Genomic DNA, 17,485 nt, shown 5'->3' with positions numbered 1-17,485 from the left:
TTGTGCCGTAGCAGTATCATGCAATACATAACAATAAAAACTATGAATTACAGTAATTATATAGTTAGATAGATAGATCACTTTGTTGAAATCGGATTTCACGTTGACACAAAAGAGTTGATCAGTGTCAAAAAAGCCAAATTAAATCCATTGTGTTTCAATGTTGTAAAACAATAAAACATGAAAACTTCAGAATACTTTATCGAGGCACTTTTTTTTACATTACTTGTTTAATTTAATTAAACGAGTAATGTAAAAAAAAGTAGTGTTCATGAGTTCAAAGTCCTGACTCAGTCTGACCTCCAGGCTGACCCATTGTGATCAGTTCTAACTGTCCCCTCAATTCACAGCCCTCTGGGATGAGCAGTGAGCACAGATCTTTTCTGCATCATTAGAATAAAGTTTTCAAACTGACGGGAAGAGAGTTAACAGAGAGTTTGAAAGTAAATTTTCTCAAACAGTGCAAAAGAGAAAGGAAAAGTGGGCAAATTATCAACTGTAAGATTTCTGTTGCCAGCACTGCCAGTCACTTTGGCTTAGAGTTTAGTGCTTCCCATGGCTTCATTTGTGCCTTGTTCATCGGGGTTAAGTCCCAGAGCAGGGACTTTGGCACATCCCTTCATCAATATTATTGCAACAATGCATGATTGCAGATGCTCTTTCTGAAGAATATTATACCGAGGTCCTATGATTTCGGATGGATGCCACAGATTCCACACGAGTAGATAGGGTAGACATGGGGAGGTTGTTTCATGTAGTGTGGGAGTCTAGGACCAGAGGGACGAGCCTCAGAATACAAGGATATCCCTTTAGAACAGAGATCAAGAGGAATTTCTTTAGCCAGAGTGGGGTGAATCTGTGGAATTCATTGTTACACCAGCTATGGAGGTCAAGTCATTGGGTATAGTTAAAGTGGATGTTGATAGATTCTTGATTAGTAAGGGTGTCAAAGGATACAGGGAGAAGGCAGGAGAATGGGGCTGAGAGGATGGGCCAAATGGCTTAATTTTGCCCCTGTGATCGTCTGTGCTTATGGTCACTATTTTGAAAGTCGCAAAGGTTACCCTGAGAGTCCTGGGTCAGTAATTAACTCTTAATCAATATCAAAATTTATGATCATTATCAACTTCCTGACTGATCATCCTACAATAGTGACTGCATTACTTGAGGACTTCAAGATGCAAAGTGCTTCGGGGTGTAGAATTTGTAAAAGGTGCTATTGTATGGCAAGTCTTTGTTTGTTTGTTGATTTGATTGTGATTGAATTTCTAAGTTGCAAAATCTACAAGTAATTGATCTACTTGGCGTATGCCTATCACTCAGTGCAGAAGCCCGAAGAGAAGAAAATCCTTGGAAGTGGAACCAGCAAAGCCTTGCTGATATGACAGCTTTAGTCTATTCCATATTTATAAATGCAGCCTCAGGTACCATCAAATTTCAAGTCTAATCTCCTTGATGGTGGTCTCGGAATAGATTAAAATGGTTATATATCCACTGCCTTCAGTGAGCTAAGCAAAACAGCATCTGCTGGAAGTGCCTTCAAATCATTTGGTTCGTATGGTGTTGTTGTTCGCCCCTGAGACATTCAGTATTGTTGTGTTGCTCCGTCTGGAGCCCGCGTACTCTCAGCTGGCAATGAAATGACAGGTTTGTTCCAACAATTATTACTGCTGACCGAGCTTGGTGAGAGCCCGAAAGTCACTGGACTGGAACAGTCTACTCCTGCTGTGAATATGGCTTAATGTACATTAGTAAAACACAGACAGAAAATGCCAGCTTAAAAGCATAGTACGGACCCTGATGCGGGGGATGCAGAGGGATTGAGGAGGGTGGGAGGGGCATGGTAGAATCAGGCCTGATTTCTACCCCCGCTCATCCTAATTGCATAGGAGGAAGAGGCAGCTGCATTTCAGTTTCTGCTCCAATGCTGCCTTCGATCTGCAGCTGGACCAGCAGATGCAGCTGCAGTCAGAAGATCGATGAACTGAGGGCCAAGGGGCTGAGGACGAGCTGAGGACAACATAGATAATCCGTGATCATATTGAATGATGAGTGCCTGGTGGCTTACTTGTATTGGCTGTAGTGATTTGGGACCATGCATTGCCTCTCACTCAGGTTATTGAAGACAATCAATCCTGTCCCACCTACAAAATCATGCCTTTTATGCCAAGATATTCATTGTCTTCAGCTCGACGTTTAACACAATCATCTTTCAGGGGCTGATGGGTAAACAGTCTTTGTAGGGACTCAGTTCTCCTCTCTGTAACTGGATCTTGCACTGCTTGATGGAAATATTCCCATCAGTCAGAGTTGGCAGCAACATTTCATGCTCCATCATGCTGAGCACTTATTCTCACCAGGGTTGTGTGCTCAGCCCACTGATGTTCATGTTGCTGACTCACAACTGCACAGCCAGATCCAGCTCAAACTGCATCATTAAGTTTGTTGATAATACTAAACTGGTTGGCCTCATCAGCAACAATGATGAGTTGGCATACAGAGAGGAGGCAGAGAGGCTTGTCCAATGGTATGAGAACAACAAACTGAATCACAATGTGGACAAGACAAAAGAGATGATTGTGTACTTCAGGAGGGTACAGGCCGACCATTCTCCATTGGAGACAGTGAAGAGTATAAAGCTCCTTGGTGAGCACATAACAGATGATCTAATCCGGAACCACACCTCCTCACTAGTCAATAAGGCATAGCAATGTCCGTAAGACCATAACATATAGGAGCAGAAGTAGGTCATTCAGCCCATCAAGTTTGCTCTGTCATTGAATAGTGAGCTGATCCAATTCTTCCAGTCATCCCCACTCCCCTGCCTTCTCCCCATACCCTTTGATGCCCTCGCTAATCAAGAACCTATCTATTTCTGCCTTAAATGCACCCAATGACTTGGCTTCCACAGCCACTTATGGCAACAAATTCCATAGAGTTACCAACCTCTGACTAAAGTAATTTCTCCACATCTCTTTTCTAAATAGACGTCCTTCAATCCTGAAGTCGTGTCCTCTTGTCTTAGACTCCCCTACTATGGGAAATAACTTTGCCACATCTAATCTGTCAGGCTTTTTAACATTTGGAATGTTTCTGTGAGATCCCTCCTCATTCTCCTGAACTCCAGGGAATATAGCCCAAGAGTTGCCAGACGTTCCTCATACAGTAACCCTTTTAAACCTGAAATCATTCTTATGAATCTTCTCTGTACCCTCTCCAATGTCAGTATATCCTTTTTAAAATAAGGAACCCAAAACTACGCTCAATACTCCAAGTGTGGTCTCACAAGTGCCTTACAGAGCCACAACATCACATCCCTAATCTTACATTCTATACATCTAGAAATGAATGCCAACATTGCATTCGCCTTCTTCACCACTGACTCAACGTGGAGGTTACACATTCTGAGGGGTTTAAGGTGTGCAAGGCTCCCCATCCCCATTCTAACAACTTTCTACAGCAGCACATTTGAGGCTGTCCTCTTTGGCTACATCATTGCGTGGTATGAAACTTCAAAACGTCGGATCACACGGCCTTACAAAGGATAGAAAAGCAACCAAGAGGATCACCATGGCCTCCCTATCCCCCTAATTGTGACATTTACTAGGAGCATTGCAGATGAAGGGACCCATTGTTCAGGATGGTTCAGGATCCTTTTTATTCAGTACCATCAGAAAGGAGGCAGACAAGATCAGGATTAGGACTGCCAAGCTGGGTAACAGCTTCTTCACTCAGGCTGGGAGACTAATGTCCATGGTCTCATCACTACGATAGAGAGCTGTTTGCTGTGTACGATACTGTTCACTGCTTACCTATGCTGTGCACTACATACATTTTGAATTATATTTTATTAACTGATTTATAATAATATTTTGTTTTATGTGCTGCGTGGGATATATGTTTTGTGGGTGGACCATTTTCTGGAGAAACATTGTTTCATTTGGTTGTATATATGTCAGAATCAGAATCAGGTTTATTATCACCAGCATATGTTGTGAAATTTGTTAACTTTGAAGCAACAGTACAATATAATAATGATAAATATTAAAAAACTGAATTACAGTAAGCAGATATATGTATATTAAATAGTAATATTAAGATAATTAGTGAAAAAAAGAAATTAAAAAAGTAGTGAGGTTGTGCTCAGGGGTTCAGTGTCCATTTATAAAATCAGATGGCAGAGGGGAGGAAGCTGTTCCTGAATCACTGAGTGTGTGCCTTCAGGCTTCTGTACCTCCTACCTGATGGTAACAGTGAGAAGAAGGCATGTCCTAGATGGTGGGGGTCCTTCTTGATGAGGGAAGCCACTTTTCTGAGGCATGACTCCTTGAAGATGTCTTAAATTAGTACCCATGATGGAGCTGACTTATTTTACAAATCTCTGCAGCTTACTTCGATCCTGTGCAGTACCCCACCCCTCCCCCATACCAGAGAGTGATGCAGCCAGTTAGATTGCTCTCCACTGTACATCTGTAGAAGGTTTAAGTGTTTTAAGTGACAAACCAAATCTCCTCAGACTCCTGGTGAAATATAGCCACTGCCTTGTCTTCTTCACAGGTACATCGATGACAATAAACTTGAACTTGAATCCAGGTTGACCCTATGTCCAGAGAGTTGTACACTGTCAGATGCTGCCTGTTAGATGAAGCATGAAATTGATAACCCTACAAAAAAGCAGTCAATACAGTTCTGTCCATCACAGGAAAAGCCTTCCCCACCACTTGGCACGACTAGAAGGAGCACTGCCACAAGAAAGCAGCATCCATCATCAAGGACTCCCACCATCCAGGTCATGCTCTCTTCTCACAGCCGCCATTGGGAAGGAGGTACAGGAGCCTTAGGACCCACACCTCCAGGTTCAGGAAAAATTATTTCCCTTCAGCCATCAAGCTCCTGAACCAGCATGGATAGCTTCACTCACTTCAACACTGAACTGATTCCTCAACCTACCTATGGAGTCACTTTAACCAACTCTACAACTTACCTTCTCAGCATTATTAAGTTACTATTTATCTGTAGTAATAATAATAAGTATTATTATTATTATTATTTTGTATTTACACATTCTTCTGCACAATCTTTGTGTATTGTTTTCATTGATTCTGTTATATTTCTTTGTTTTTCTGTGAATGCCAACAAGAAAATAAATTTCAGGGTAGTATATGGTGATATATATGTACTTTGATAATAACTTTACTTTGAACTTTGAATTTTGGCTCACTTAAGAAAGCACGAAAATTATCCTTGCTGCTTGGGTCATTGTACAGTATATCCCTCCCTCAGTCACTGAAGTAAATACTGTCATTGTTGCAATGCTGCTTGTGAGAGGCTACTGTGTGCCAAATGGCTCTGTCTTCAATGACTGAACTTCAAAAATACTTCATTAATAGAAAAACGCATGTACTTATTTGGATAAAGACTCCCCCGATGAACATAACTTCAATGTTGTCACTTATGCCGAAGTTCCATGAACAACATGTTGATTTCTTGTGACCCAGAATTCAAGAAGAGAGGCACTACAGGCAGGACGAGAGCCAAGATGATCTCCTTTGTCCATGGGCCAGGCAGTAAACTGCTTGGCAAGAGAAATTCAGTGGCACTTGCTTTGATCTGGCTGCACACAACATGACAGTGCTGCAGAGCGAAAATCAAGCATTTACCCAAGATAAGATAATTTTCCTCCAGGAGAATTTACCTTGTTCTGGTAAAATTTGGGTCCTCTCAAAATGCCACAAGGTATCTCTCACCACCTGTTATTTGGCATAAGTCACCCTGAGTTCTTTTAAGACCAAAATGTTAAGTAGCTTTGGAACTCTCCAAGGAAATTCTCCTTGGCTGAATTCAGAAGTTCAGAAATAAAAGCTAAAACTCAAGGTAAAAGTCAGTTTAAGAAAAAAATAAATCAAGGAGCAAATTAGAGATCTGCTTGTGGAATCTGTATAATGTAAGCTATTTACATTCTAAATCAAGACCCAGTTCCCGTGGGTTACTGATCTAATCCAAAAGAAGGGAATGTTGCCCTGCTTTCTCCTGTAGTACTATTTCAAAGAATCATGCTGGTGTTATCCACAGTATTCTGATATTTTTTTCTTTCAATCAAAATCACTTAGAACATACCATCTTATCATGTTGTTATTTTCAAGGACTTGCTGTGAGTAAAATGGCTGTTTTATTTCTTGTGAGATAGTGGTGATTGCATATTAGTACTTTGTATATAAAATGGTTTGGTACATGAAGAGGCTGTGAAAGGATCAAAATAAATACAAGCCCATATTTATTTTATTAGAAACAATTCAATTCAAATATATATATATCCTGACATTAACATTTTCTGTTTCAGCAGTTAGATTTAAAAACTAAAAAGTACATTTTATAATTTGGCTATTTAATTATTTCAAAGTCCAGTTCCAAATTTTGATGTTATAATATATACTTTTATTAATCCTGTGTTAGAGTGCATTAATACTTGGAGCACAGAGGATTCTGTAGTGAACAGGGAAGTTTTCTACACAGTGGAAGGGATATGTGTTTAGAATATGTCCCAGTGATGTTTTGAGACAACCATAATGTATTACAGTATTTTATAGCACTGAAATAAATGCTTGGCCCAACGGGTTTATTTACTCTCCATCTCTCTTCCTATCAACATATCTTTCTTTTCCTTTCTCTCTTTCATTGTAAATTTATTTTATAATTTTGAAAAAGCAGGTTGCTAAGTGTTGGCTCTAGTTTTTGAATTCCAACTACTGAATTTCCAACAAATATGTGAACTTTCTTATTCTAGATGGTAAATTAATGGAGTACCTTCGTACTAAGTTCAGAGTTCATGGATTAGGTTGATTTTGTTATATTCCTAGCAAGGAAAAACTACTGATTTCACCATTCCATTACCATGATGTTCTATCATCCTATCCCAATAGATTAGGATTGACTGCTCAAGTGAGGTCATTGAGCACTTTGCTATGTGGCTAGGCTCTCACCAGTGAATTGTTCAGCCAGCACGTAAAATGGAGATAGTATCATAGAGACAGGGAATATATAAAAGGACTTGAACCCTGTTGGGAGGGTGGGTAAGGAAGTGGCAGATGGAATATAGGGTAGAGAAGCATGCAGTTTGCACTTTGGTAGGAAGAATAAAAGTATAGATTGTTTTCTAAATGGGGTGATAATTCAGAATTTGGAGGTACAAAGGGACTTGCAAGTCTTAGTTCAGTGTTCCCTTCAGATTAACTTGCAGGTTGAATCAGACAAAAGGAAGGACCATGTAATAGAAACATAGAAAACCTACAGCACAATACAGGCCCTTCGGCCCACAATGTTGTGCCGAACATGTCCCTACCTTAGAAATTACTAGGCTTACCCATAGCCCTCTATTTTACTAAGCTCCATGTACCTATCTAAAAGCCTCTTAAAAGACCCTATTGTATCTGACTCCACCACCATTGTCGGCAGCCCATTCCACGCACTCACCACTCTTTAATTAAAAAACTTACCCGCAAAATCTCTTCTGTACCTACTCCCCAACACCTTAAACCTGTGTCCTCTTGTGGCAACAATTTCAGCCTTGAGAAAAAGCCTCTGACTATCCACATGATCAATGCCTCTCATCATCTTGTACACCTCTATCAGGTCACTGCTCATCCTCCTTCGCTCCAAGGAGAAAAGGCTGAGTTCACTTATCCACAAAAGTTATCCACTTTGGAAGCAGGAACAAGAGGGCAGAGTATTGTCTGAACGGTGTAGAGTTAGGTAAGGGAGAAATGCAAAGAGACCTAGGAGTCCTAGTTCACCAGTCAATGAAGGTGAATGAGCAAGTGCAACAGGCAGTGAAGAAGGCAAATGGAATGTTGGCCTTTATTACAAGGGAAATTGAGTACAAGAGCAAGGATGTCCTTTTGCATTTGTACAGGGCCCTGGTGAGACCACACCTGGAATATTGTGTACAGTTTTGGTCTCCAGGTTTAAGGAAGGACATTCTGGCAATTGAGGAAGTGCAGCGTAGATTCACTAGGTTGATTCCTGGGATGGCAGGGCTGTCTTACGCAGAGAGATTGGAGAGATTGGGCTTGTACACGCTGGAATTGAGGAGATTGAGAGGGGATCTGATTGAAACGTTTAAGATAATTAAAGGATTTGATAGGATTCAGGCAGGAAATATGTTTCAGATGTTGGGAGAGTCCAGTACCAGAGGGCATGGATTGAGAATAAGAGGTCAGTTATTTAAAACAGAGTTGAGGAAGAGCTTCTTCTCCCAGAGAGTTGTGGAGGTGTGGAATGCACTGCCTCGGAAGATGGTGGAGGCCAATTCTCTGGATGCTTTCAAGAAGGAGCTAGATAGATATCTGATGGATAGGGGAATCAAGGGATATGGGGACAAGGCAGGGACTGGGTATTGATAGTGAATGATCAGCCATGATCTCAGAATGGCGGTGCAGACTCGAGGGGCCGAATGGTCTACTTCTGCACCTATTGTCTATTGTCTATTCTCATAAGGCATGCTCCTCAACCCAGGCAATGTTGGCAGTCATTTTAAGAGGATTAGAATATATATCACTGTTGCTTTATAACGTATTTGTCAGACAGCATTTGAAATATTGTAGGCAATCTTGGGCCCGGTATCTAAGGAAAGATTTACTGGCCATACAGAGAGCCCAGCGAAGATTCATAAGAGTGATCCTGGGAATAAGAGGGTTAAGGTATGAGGAGTGTTTGATATCTCTGGGCCTGTATCTGATGGATTCAGAAGGAAAAAGGTGGATCTCCTTAAAACCTACCAAATACTGAAGGCCCAGACAGAGTTGATGTAGAGAGAATATTTCCATGAAGCATGTCTGAGATCTGAGGGCACAGTCTCAGAATAAAAGGACATCTCTTTAGAAAGATGAGAAGGAATTTCATCAGCCAGGAGTGGTGAATTTGTGGGATTTATTGCCATAGAGGGTTGTGGAGGCCAAGTTATTGGAAGTATTTATGGCAGAGCTTGATAGGTTCTTGATGCAAGTCATGAGACTGAATTATAGCATGATTAGCCAGGCAACTGCCAATAAATGGACACCAAAATAAAAATAAAGAATTGAACAAAAATTTGCTAACTTGAAATGTTAACTATTTTTCTCTTCATCAATATTGAATGAACTGTTTGCTCCTGTAGCATCCATTCTTATTTTAGTTTGTCAGCACATGCAATATTTTACGTTTATGTAACTGAAAGCAATATATATTTTGTCAATTTCCCAGTGGCCATCCATTTTAATCCCTATCCCCATTCCCATTCTGATATGTCAGTTATAGCCTCCTGTTTTGCCACAATGAGGCCACTCTCAGGGTGGAGCAGCAACACCTCATATTCTGCCCAGGTAGCCACCAACCTGATGGCATAATCATCGATTTCTCCTTTCAGCACCTCCCCCCCTGCCATTTCCCTTTTCTTCTGTTTCCCACTCAGGCGTCTCCCCTCTTTTCCTCCGCTGCATATCACCTCACCCTAGAGCCGCTCCTTCTTTCCCTTCTTCCATGGTCCTCCCTCCAATCCTATCAGATTCCTCCTTTCCTCTGCCTTTCCCACCCACCTGGCTTCACCGATCATTTTCTAGCTAGCCTCCTACCCCTCCCCCACCACCTTTGGTCTCAGCCTGAAATATCAACTGCTTATTCATTCCCAGAGATGCTGCCTGACTTGCTGAATTCCTCCACCATTTTGTCAATGTTGCTTCATAATCTGGCATCTTCCTGCTTCTTTTCCAAACCAGAAGAAGAGTCTCAGCCCGAAATGTCGATGGCTTTTTCAATTTCCATAGATGCTGCCTGACCCGCTGAGTTCCTCCAGCATTTTGAGCGTACTGCTTTATATTTTAAAGATTATGTTAAATTTCTTTAAATTTATTCTGTGCAGGGCTAAGCCTTTCTAAATTCTGGCTAAAGTCAGAGAGTACAGTGTGTTCATATTTTACATCTAGTGCATCAGATAACGTATCTGAGCAGAAGGATTGTAATTCCATTTGTGCTAGCAAAGAGAATACTAGATTACCTGGTCATATTCTCTTCACAGTCAGAAGGATTTTTGTTATGTATTCTTGTATATTTTGATCCTTACGGGTTTGCTGTTGAGCTTCCCTGCGAGTAACATACTGAACATAATGTGAGAGGGCATTCTGGGTAAATGACTTACAAGTAAAAGAAGCAGCAGCTCGTTTATGCCTCACCTCTCCATCTCTCATGCGTGTTATTCACGGCCACCTGGCTCCCCTGTACCACAAACGTAACGACAGCCAACGAGGTATCTAGTCATCATGCAATGGTTATTGTTTTGTTCCCTTCAGCAAGGAAGATCCGTATCCCATGCTGGCATATGTGGCACTGTTTAATGTGGGTGAGCGGAAAGAAGATGGTGGACACCAGAAAAAATGGCTGCAGGAAGCATAGTGAATGAAGAATCCAAGGGGGAAAGAATAAAAATGAGACGATTAAATGAAACAAACAAGACAGGGACAGAGAGTGAGAGTGAGAGTGAGAGTGAGAGTGAGAGAGAGAGAGAGAGAGAGAGAGAGAGAGAAGACTAGTTACCTTTTCTAGAATGTGACTGTGTTTGAAAATGGTGACAATGTTTGGAAGTATTAGGCTGTATGATGAAACAACACAACAATAGAACTCATATGCTGAAAGATTTGAATATTTTGCAACAGAAAATCGGATTTCAGATGATATTCATGTTCCAATTTTTTTCTGCGATGGGTGCAAAAACACTTAATTTATTACAGAGTCTAATGCAACCTGCTAAGCCTGGTGATAAGCCTTATGAGGGACATGTAGTAGTTAGAGCCTTAAAAGACCATTATTCATCTAAATCTTTAATTATTCCATATAGACTTAGCTTTCATAAAAGCAATCAAGAGAAGTTGAGTCTATTTCGCAGTTGGTGGCAGTGCCGAAGCAATTGTCTGAACATTGTGATTTTGGGCAGTCGCTGAATGACACGTTACATGATAGACTTCTACGTGGTCTGCGTAATGAGGCAATTCAGAAGCATTTGCTTACAGAAAACAGATTAACCTTACAGAAGGCACTGGAGATTAGTACATCTTTGGAGATGGCAACTAAAGAAACACAGCTATTAAGTGCATCTTCCCAAGTTCATGAAGTTTCTACTGACTTTAAGAATAAGATGCCTAATGGCCTTCAATATTATCATTGTGGCAAAACTGGTTATTGAGCAATAGAATGGTAGTATACAGATTTAGATTGCAGAAACAATGGCAAAAAGGGACATTTTGAAAGTGCCTGTAAAAATGAAAAGACAGTGTCAATAAAAAACTTTTGAAAAAAGTAAAAGAAACAAGGAGTATTCTGAGAACAGACTGAATGATTCTTATTCTTGAAGAAACTTTTCATGGTTTATCCGTGTCAGGACACCATTGGGTGACCCCGTGGTTGGATGGGGGGGGGGTGTGCACAGAGGGGATGCAGGTGGATATGAACAAGAAAGAAGAAAGCCCTTAACTCCAAGTGGAGTTATTTAGCAGGCTTTCTTGTTCACTCAACCCAGCGCAGATGGGAAGTGTGCAAGGGAGACAGCTGGATTCAAACTCAGGACCCTTCGCTCCCAAGTCCAGCACTGATACTACTACACCACCAAACGGCTAGAAGTGAATGTGGGTGCTGCAGTATCACTGATGTCAGAGACAGTTTACAAAGAGAAATTGCAGCATCTCATCCCAAAAGCTGCAAGGTTGACTTTAAAAGACTTAAATTGGCGAGGTTGTTCCAGTGCGGGGAGTAGTACATTTTACAGTGGAGATTAACGAACAGAGAAAGAAACTTCCAGTGTACTTTGTTAAAGGTAATTCTCCAGCACTTCTGGGCTGCTAGTGGTTGGAGCAGCTCAAGCTCGACTGGCATGAAGTGCATTTGATTGGTGGGAGCAGAGGTCTACAAGATGTATTGAAAAAATATGCACAAGTACTCAACAGAGAACTGGGTGATCTCAAAGGAATCATTGTTAAGCAGGCTGTTAAGCTTGGGTTCTTAGCGGAGCAGTGGAGACAGCTGCTGAGCCTCTGTGGTGGCAGGAATATAAAAGAATGTACTCAGGAAAATGATCAGTTAAATGATACAATAAAATGTGTGGCATAAAGAAACTAGACAGATATCCTAAGGAAAAGCTGCTAGAAATCAAAGCAGAGACCAGCCTGTATTTTTGAAAAATCTGACAATGAAGGTTGGCACGTGTCCTTGTATTGTAGTTCTGGCAGGAGTTCGCCACTGGATGGAACTAAGAAAGACTGCGCTTCAGATTTGGAGAGAGCGGTTCTCAAGCGAAGAATGGCAGGTCCATGAGAGAGAAGAAAAAGAAGTTCTTGATGTTGTACTCAGTCCTCAGCGCCCTAGCTATGGTGGTGGCTGTCATGTGACCAATATTTCCAGTTGTCAATGATCTGGAAGCTCATTGGAAAGTAAAGAGAATGCAAGTATCCATGGGATGGGCTGCCAGCAGAGAATTGGAAGTGGGTACATAATAACATTTGATCAGAATGACAGAGACAAAGACTTGTGTGAGAGAGAAAAGGAAGGGAATGAGACCACAAGTAAAAGTGCTTTAAGAGAGAGATTGATGATGGCAAGTGCATTTTTGGTGAGACGAGGCAATATGATTCCTATTCTGAAGAGGAACCAGGATGGTTTTCTGTTGGCTGCAATTGTCAATCAAAATCAATAGAGCTGACAGGCTTTGATGATAAGGTGCTATTGGAGGATACAAGATGGGCAAATAAAATGTAGAATGCAAAAGTGCTGCCCCAAGCGGAGATACCTACTGTTCCTGCATCAAAATTTGAAGTTCCCCAAGAAGCAGTCCCGCCTGAACACGCACTGTGGGATGTTAACTTCAATGAGGTCTTCAACATGGAAAAAAGTGTACCAGGACTAGCATCAATGATTGAAGCCATGCCTGTTGAAGGATCAATGTCATCCAGCTAGTTTAGTCAATGGTTTCCAAGTAACTTAAGTAGACCAGGTGGTCACTCCACTACCCTACATGAAGAACTTGAGAGACTTGCTGGTCTAGAGCACAGGATCCCAACTCCTCTTTCACAGCTTTGAAACTACTTTGTCCCATTCCATCACAAGAAGGCAATAAGGAGATTAGTAAAGCAGTTGATATTTTAGAAATACAGTGAAAAGCAAATGTGGATGTGAAACCACTGCTGTCCAGTCTCACTGCCAATAAGCAGAAATTCGAGAGTTTAGACTGGAGTGGTTTGTCTGTGAAAGAGGTGGATGCAGAACCGAAAGGTCTGAAAGGGAAATCTGAGAGGAAGCTTGTCATCTCAGTGCCATCAAGGTGGAATATCTGGAACAGACTCTAATTGCATCATCTGCTCCTATATAAATGCATAGATATGACTGCCCTCAATAAGCTAGATCACAGCATCAAGGCAAGTGGAACCTTGCCTTTGCAATCAAAACCCCCTGAAATTCTATGACCCCCTGTATTACGGTCTCCATTCCCAGATACTTTAGGTGACGTGCCTGGCAGTAAAAACCATCACACACCACTCCTTAATCAGTAAGGCTATTCATCTCCCATCATCTGTGCTTTCTGAGGTGCCCCTAAGTTCAAAATCTATACATGCAATACCCAAGCCAAGATCCATACATACGCTACAAAGAGATAAAATGACTTTGCGTCACCCATAGTTGTCAGTACCCTCACAGGAACAGGCAGCTCCCAGTCAAACAGAATCCTCAGTTAGTGATTAACCCTCAACACATGGGGCAGAATAGTCCCCGGGGTTATGACTGGGAATAGAGGCATTTTACCTTCTTTCTCCAGTTTAGAAAAAAATGTTTCCTTGTTGGTTAGATTTTGGTGATTGCTCCATTGAATGTTAATAGTTCAGCAGCTAGTGTGTGCAGGGGAAGCTTACTGGTTACTGTTGAGCGTCCTTGTGTGTTATGTACTGAACGTAATGTGAGAGAGCATTCTGGATAGATGATCTACAAGTAAAATAAACAGCAGTATGTTTGGTCCTCACCTCCCCATCACTCGTGTGTTATTCACAGCCACCCAGCTTCCCTGGAACACAAATAAAACAATTTTATTGATATTTTATTGTAGCCCATAATTGAATAAATGGTTCAAGGTTATCGTTTAAGTCTGAATAAAAGAATAAAAAAGATTACAGATAAAGAAGAGAACATTTTAAAACTACAATTCAGGAGTGAGCAATGTGGTTTAAGAAATTGTCAAGGAAAGCCCAACACAGAGTTTCTCAATTTATCCTTTCAATAATGCTAAATAAATGCTTTGAATATGATGTTTTTAATTATAAAGATGATCAAAAGCTTTTCCAGTGGGAGTTGTAATACATATGGTTTCTAGTATTTTAGGTAGATGAAATGAATGCATCAATAATTAATTTTATTGTCATTGGCAGAAGGGCCAGGGCTAAATTGGTTAAGGCCCTTCGTTATTGATGGCCAGGCTTCTGTCTGCCTCAATTAATGAAGCTTTTTACTTCAACATTGAATTGGGAGTGGATTAAGATGGAGACCATTATTTTAGAAACATAGAAAAGCTAAAGCACAATACAGGCCATTTGGCCCACAAAGCTGTGGTGAAGAAGTCCTTACCTTAGAAGTTACCTAGGGTTACCCAACCCTCTATTTTCCTATGCTCCATTTTCCTGTCCTGAGTCTCTTAAGAAACCCTATCATACCCGCCTCCACCGCTGTCGCCTACAGCTCATTCCACACACTCACCACTCTCCGTGTAATAAAATTACCCCTGACATCTCCTCTGTACCTATTTCCAAGCACCTTAAAACTGAGCCCTCTCATGCTAGCCATTTCAGCCCTGGGGAAAAGCCTCTGACTATCCACACAATCAATGCCTCTCATCATCTTATATACCTCTATCATGTCACCTCTCATCCTCCGAGACTCCAAGGAAAAAAGGCCAAGTTCACTCAACCTATTCTCATAAGCCACGCTTCCCAATCCAGGCAAAATCCTTGTAAATCTCCTCCGCACCTTTTCTATGGCTTTCACATCCTTCCTATAGTGAGGCGACCAGAACTGAGCATAGTACTCCAAGTAGGGTCTGACCAGGGTCCTACACATCTGCAACATTACCTCGCGGCTCCTAAATTCAATCCCACGATTGATGAAGGCCAGTGCACCATATGCCTTCTTAACCATAGAGTCAACCTGCGCGGCAGCTTTGAATGTCCTATGGACTCCAAGATCCGTCTGATACTCCACACTGCCAGGAGTCTTACCGTCAATACTATATTCTGCCATCATATTTGATCTACCAAAATGAACCACTTCACACTTATCTGGGTTGAACTCCATCTGTCACTTCTCAACCCAGTTTTGCATCTTATCAATGTCCCATTGTAGCCTCTGACAGCCCTCCACACCATCTACAACACCTCCAACCTTTGCATCATCAGCATATTTACTAACCCATCCCTCTACTTCCTCATCATTTATAAAAATAATGAAGAGCAGGGGTTCTAGAACGGATCCCTGAGGCACACCACTGGTAACCGACCTCCATGCAGAATATGACCCATCTACAACCACTCATTGCTTTCTGTGGGAAAGCCAGTTCTGGATGCACAGAGCAATGTCCCCTTGGATTCCCTGCCTCCTTACTCCCTCAATAAGCCTTGCATGGGGTACCTTGTCAAATGCCTTGCTGAAATCCATATACACTACATCTACTGCTCTACTTTCATCAATATGTTTAGTGACATTCTCAAAAAATTCAATCAGGCTCGTAAGGCTTGACCTCCCTTTCACAAAGCCATGCTGACTATTCCTAATTATATTATGCCTCTCCAAATGTCATAAATCCTGCCTCTCAGGATCTTCTCCATCAACTTATCAACCACTGAAGTAAGACTCACTAGTCTATAATTTCCTGGGCTATCACTACTCCCTTTCTTGAATAATGGAACAATTTTCACAACCCTCCAATCCTCTGGAACCTCTCCTGTCCCCATTGATGATGCAAAGATCATCGCCAGAGGCTAGGCAATCTCCTCCCTCTCCTCCCATAGTAATCGGGGGTACATCTCATCTGGTCCCGGTGACTTATCCAACTTGATGCTTTCCAAAAGCTCCAGGACATCCTCTTTCTTAATATATCTACATGCTCAGTCTTTTCAGTCCACTGTAAGTCATTCCTACAATTGCTAAGATCCTTTTCCATAGTGAATACTGAAGTACTCATTAAGATTCTCTGCTATCTCCTCTGGTTCCATACACACTTTACCACTGTCACCCTTGATTGTTCCTATTCTCTCACATCTTATCCTCTTGCTCTTCATATACTTGCAGAATTCTTTGGGGTTTTCTTTAATCCTACCCACCAAGGCCTTCTCATGGCCTCTTCTGGCTCTCCTAATTTCTTTCTTAAGCACCTTTCTACTAGCCTTATATTCTTCCAGATCTCTATTATTACCTAGTTTTTTGATCCTTTTGTAAGTTATTATTTTCTCCTTGACTAGATTTTCAACAACCTTTGTACACCATGGTTCCTGTACCCCACCATCCTCTCCCTGTCTCCTTGGAATGTACCTATGCAGAACTCCATGCAAATATCCCCTGAACATTTGCCACATTTCTTCCATACATTTCCCTGAGAACATCTGTTCCCAATTTATGCTTCCAAGTTCTTCCTGATAGCCTCATATTTCCTCTTATTGCAATTAAATGCTTTCCTAAATTGTCTGTTCCTATCCCTCTCCAATGATATGGTAAAGGAGATAGAATTGTGATCAATATCTCCAAAATGCTCTCCCACTGAGAGATCTGACACCTGACCAGGTTCATTTCCCAATATCAGATCAAGTACAGCCTCTCCTCTTGTAGGCTTATCTACATATTGTGTCAAGAAACTTTCTTGAACACACCTAACAAACTCCACCCCATCTAAACCCCTCGCTCTAGGGGCACACCAATCGATATTTGGGAAATTAAAATCCCCACAACATCAACCCTGTTATTATTACACCTTTCCAGAATCTGTCTCCCTATCTGCTCCTCGATATCCCTGTTACTATTGGGTGGTCTGTAAAAAACACCCAGTAGAGTTATTGACCCCTTCCTGTTCCTAACTTTCATCCACAGAGACTCCGTAGACAATACCTCCATGACCCTCCTTTTCTGCATCCGTGACACTATCCCTGATCAACAGCGCCACGTTCCCACCTGTTTTGCCTCCCTCCCTGTCCTTTCTGAAACATCTGAAGCCTGACACTCAGAGTAACCATTCCTGCCCCTGAGCTATCCAATTCTCTGTAATGGCCACAAGATCACAGCTCCAAGTGCTGATCCACACTCTAAGCTCATCCGCTTTGTTCATAATACTGCTTGCATTAAAATAGACACATCTCAAACTATCAGTCTGAGCGCGTCCCTTCTCTATCACCTGCCTATCCTCCCTCTCTCACTGTCGCCAAGCTTTCTCTATTTGTAA

At 41.5% G+C, this 17,485-nt stretch overlaps 1 protein-coding gene, 1 long non-coding RNA gene and 1 pseudogene across 2 annotated transcripts in view; 2 read left to right on the top strand and 1 right to left on the bottom strand.

The window, feature by feature from the left end:
- LOC132378377 (uncharacterized) overlaps nucleotides 1-17,485 on the bottom strand; it is a 423,374-nt gene that overhangs the window by 122,025 nt on the left and 283,864 nt on the right. The gene's annotated exons all lie outside the window — the stretch shown is intronic.
- The window catches only part of LOC132378374 (uncharacterized), a 353,365-nt gene that overhangs the window by 83,426 nt on the left and 252,454 nt on the right, over nucleotides 1-17,485 (top strand). The gene's annotated exons all lie outside the window — the stretch shown is intronic.
- On the top strand, nucleotides 11,918-13,478 carry LOC132378667 (eukaryotic translation initiation factor 4E transporter-like; annotated as a pseudogene).

This window comes from Hypanus sabinus, chromosome 20 (assembly GCF_030144855.1).
Source record: "Hypanus sabinus isolate sHypSab1 chromosome 20, sHypSab1.hap1, whole genome shotgun sequence".
Taxonomy (NCBI): domain Eukaryota; kingdom Metazoa; phylum Chordata; class Chondrichthyes; order Myliobatiformes; family Dasyatidae; genus Hypanus; species Hypanus sabinus.
The sequence above is the reverse complement of the archived record's forward strand: the minus strand, read 5'-3'. Positions and strand labels throughout refer to the sequence as shown.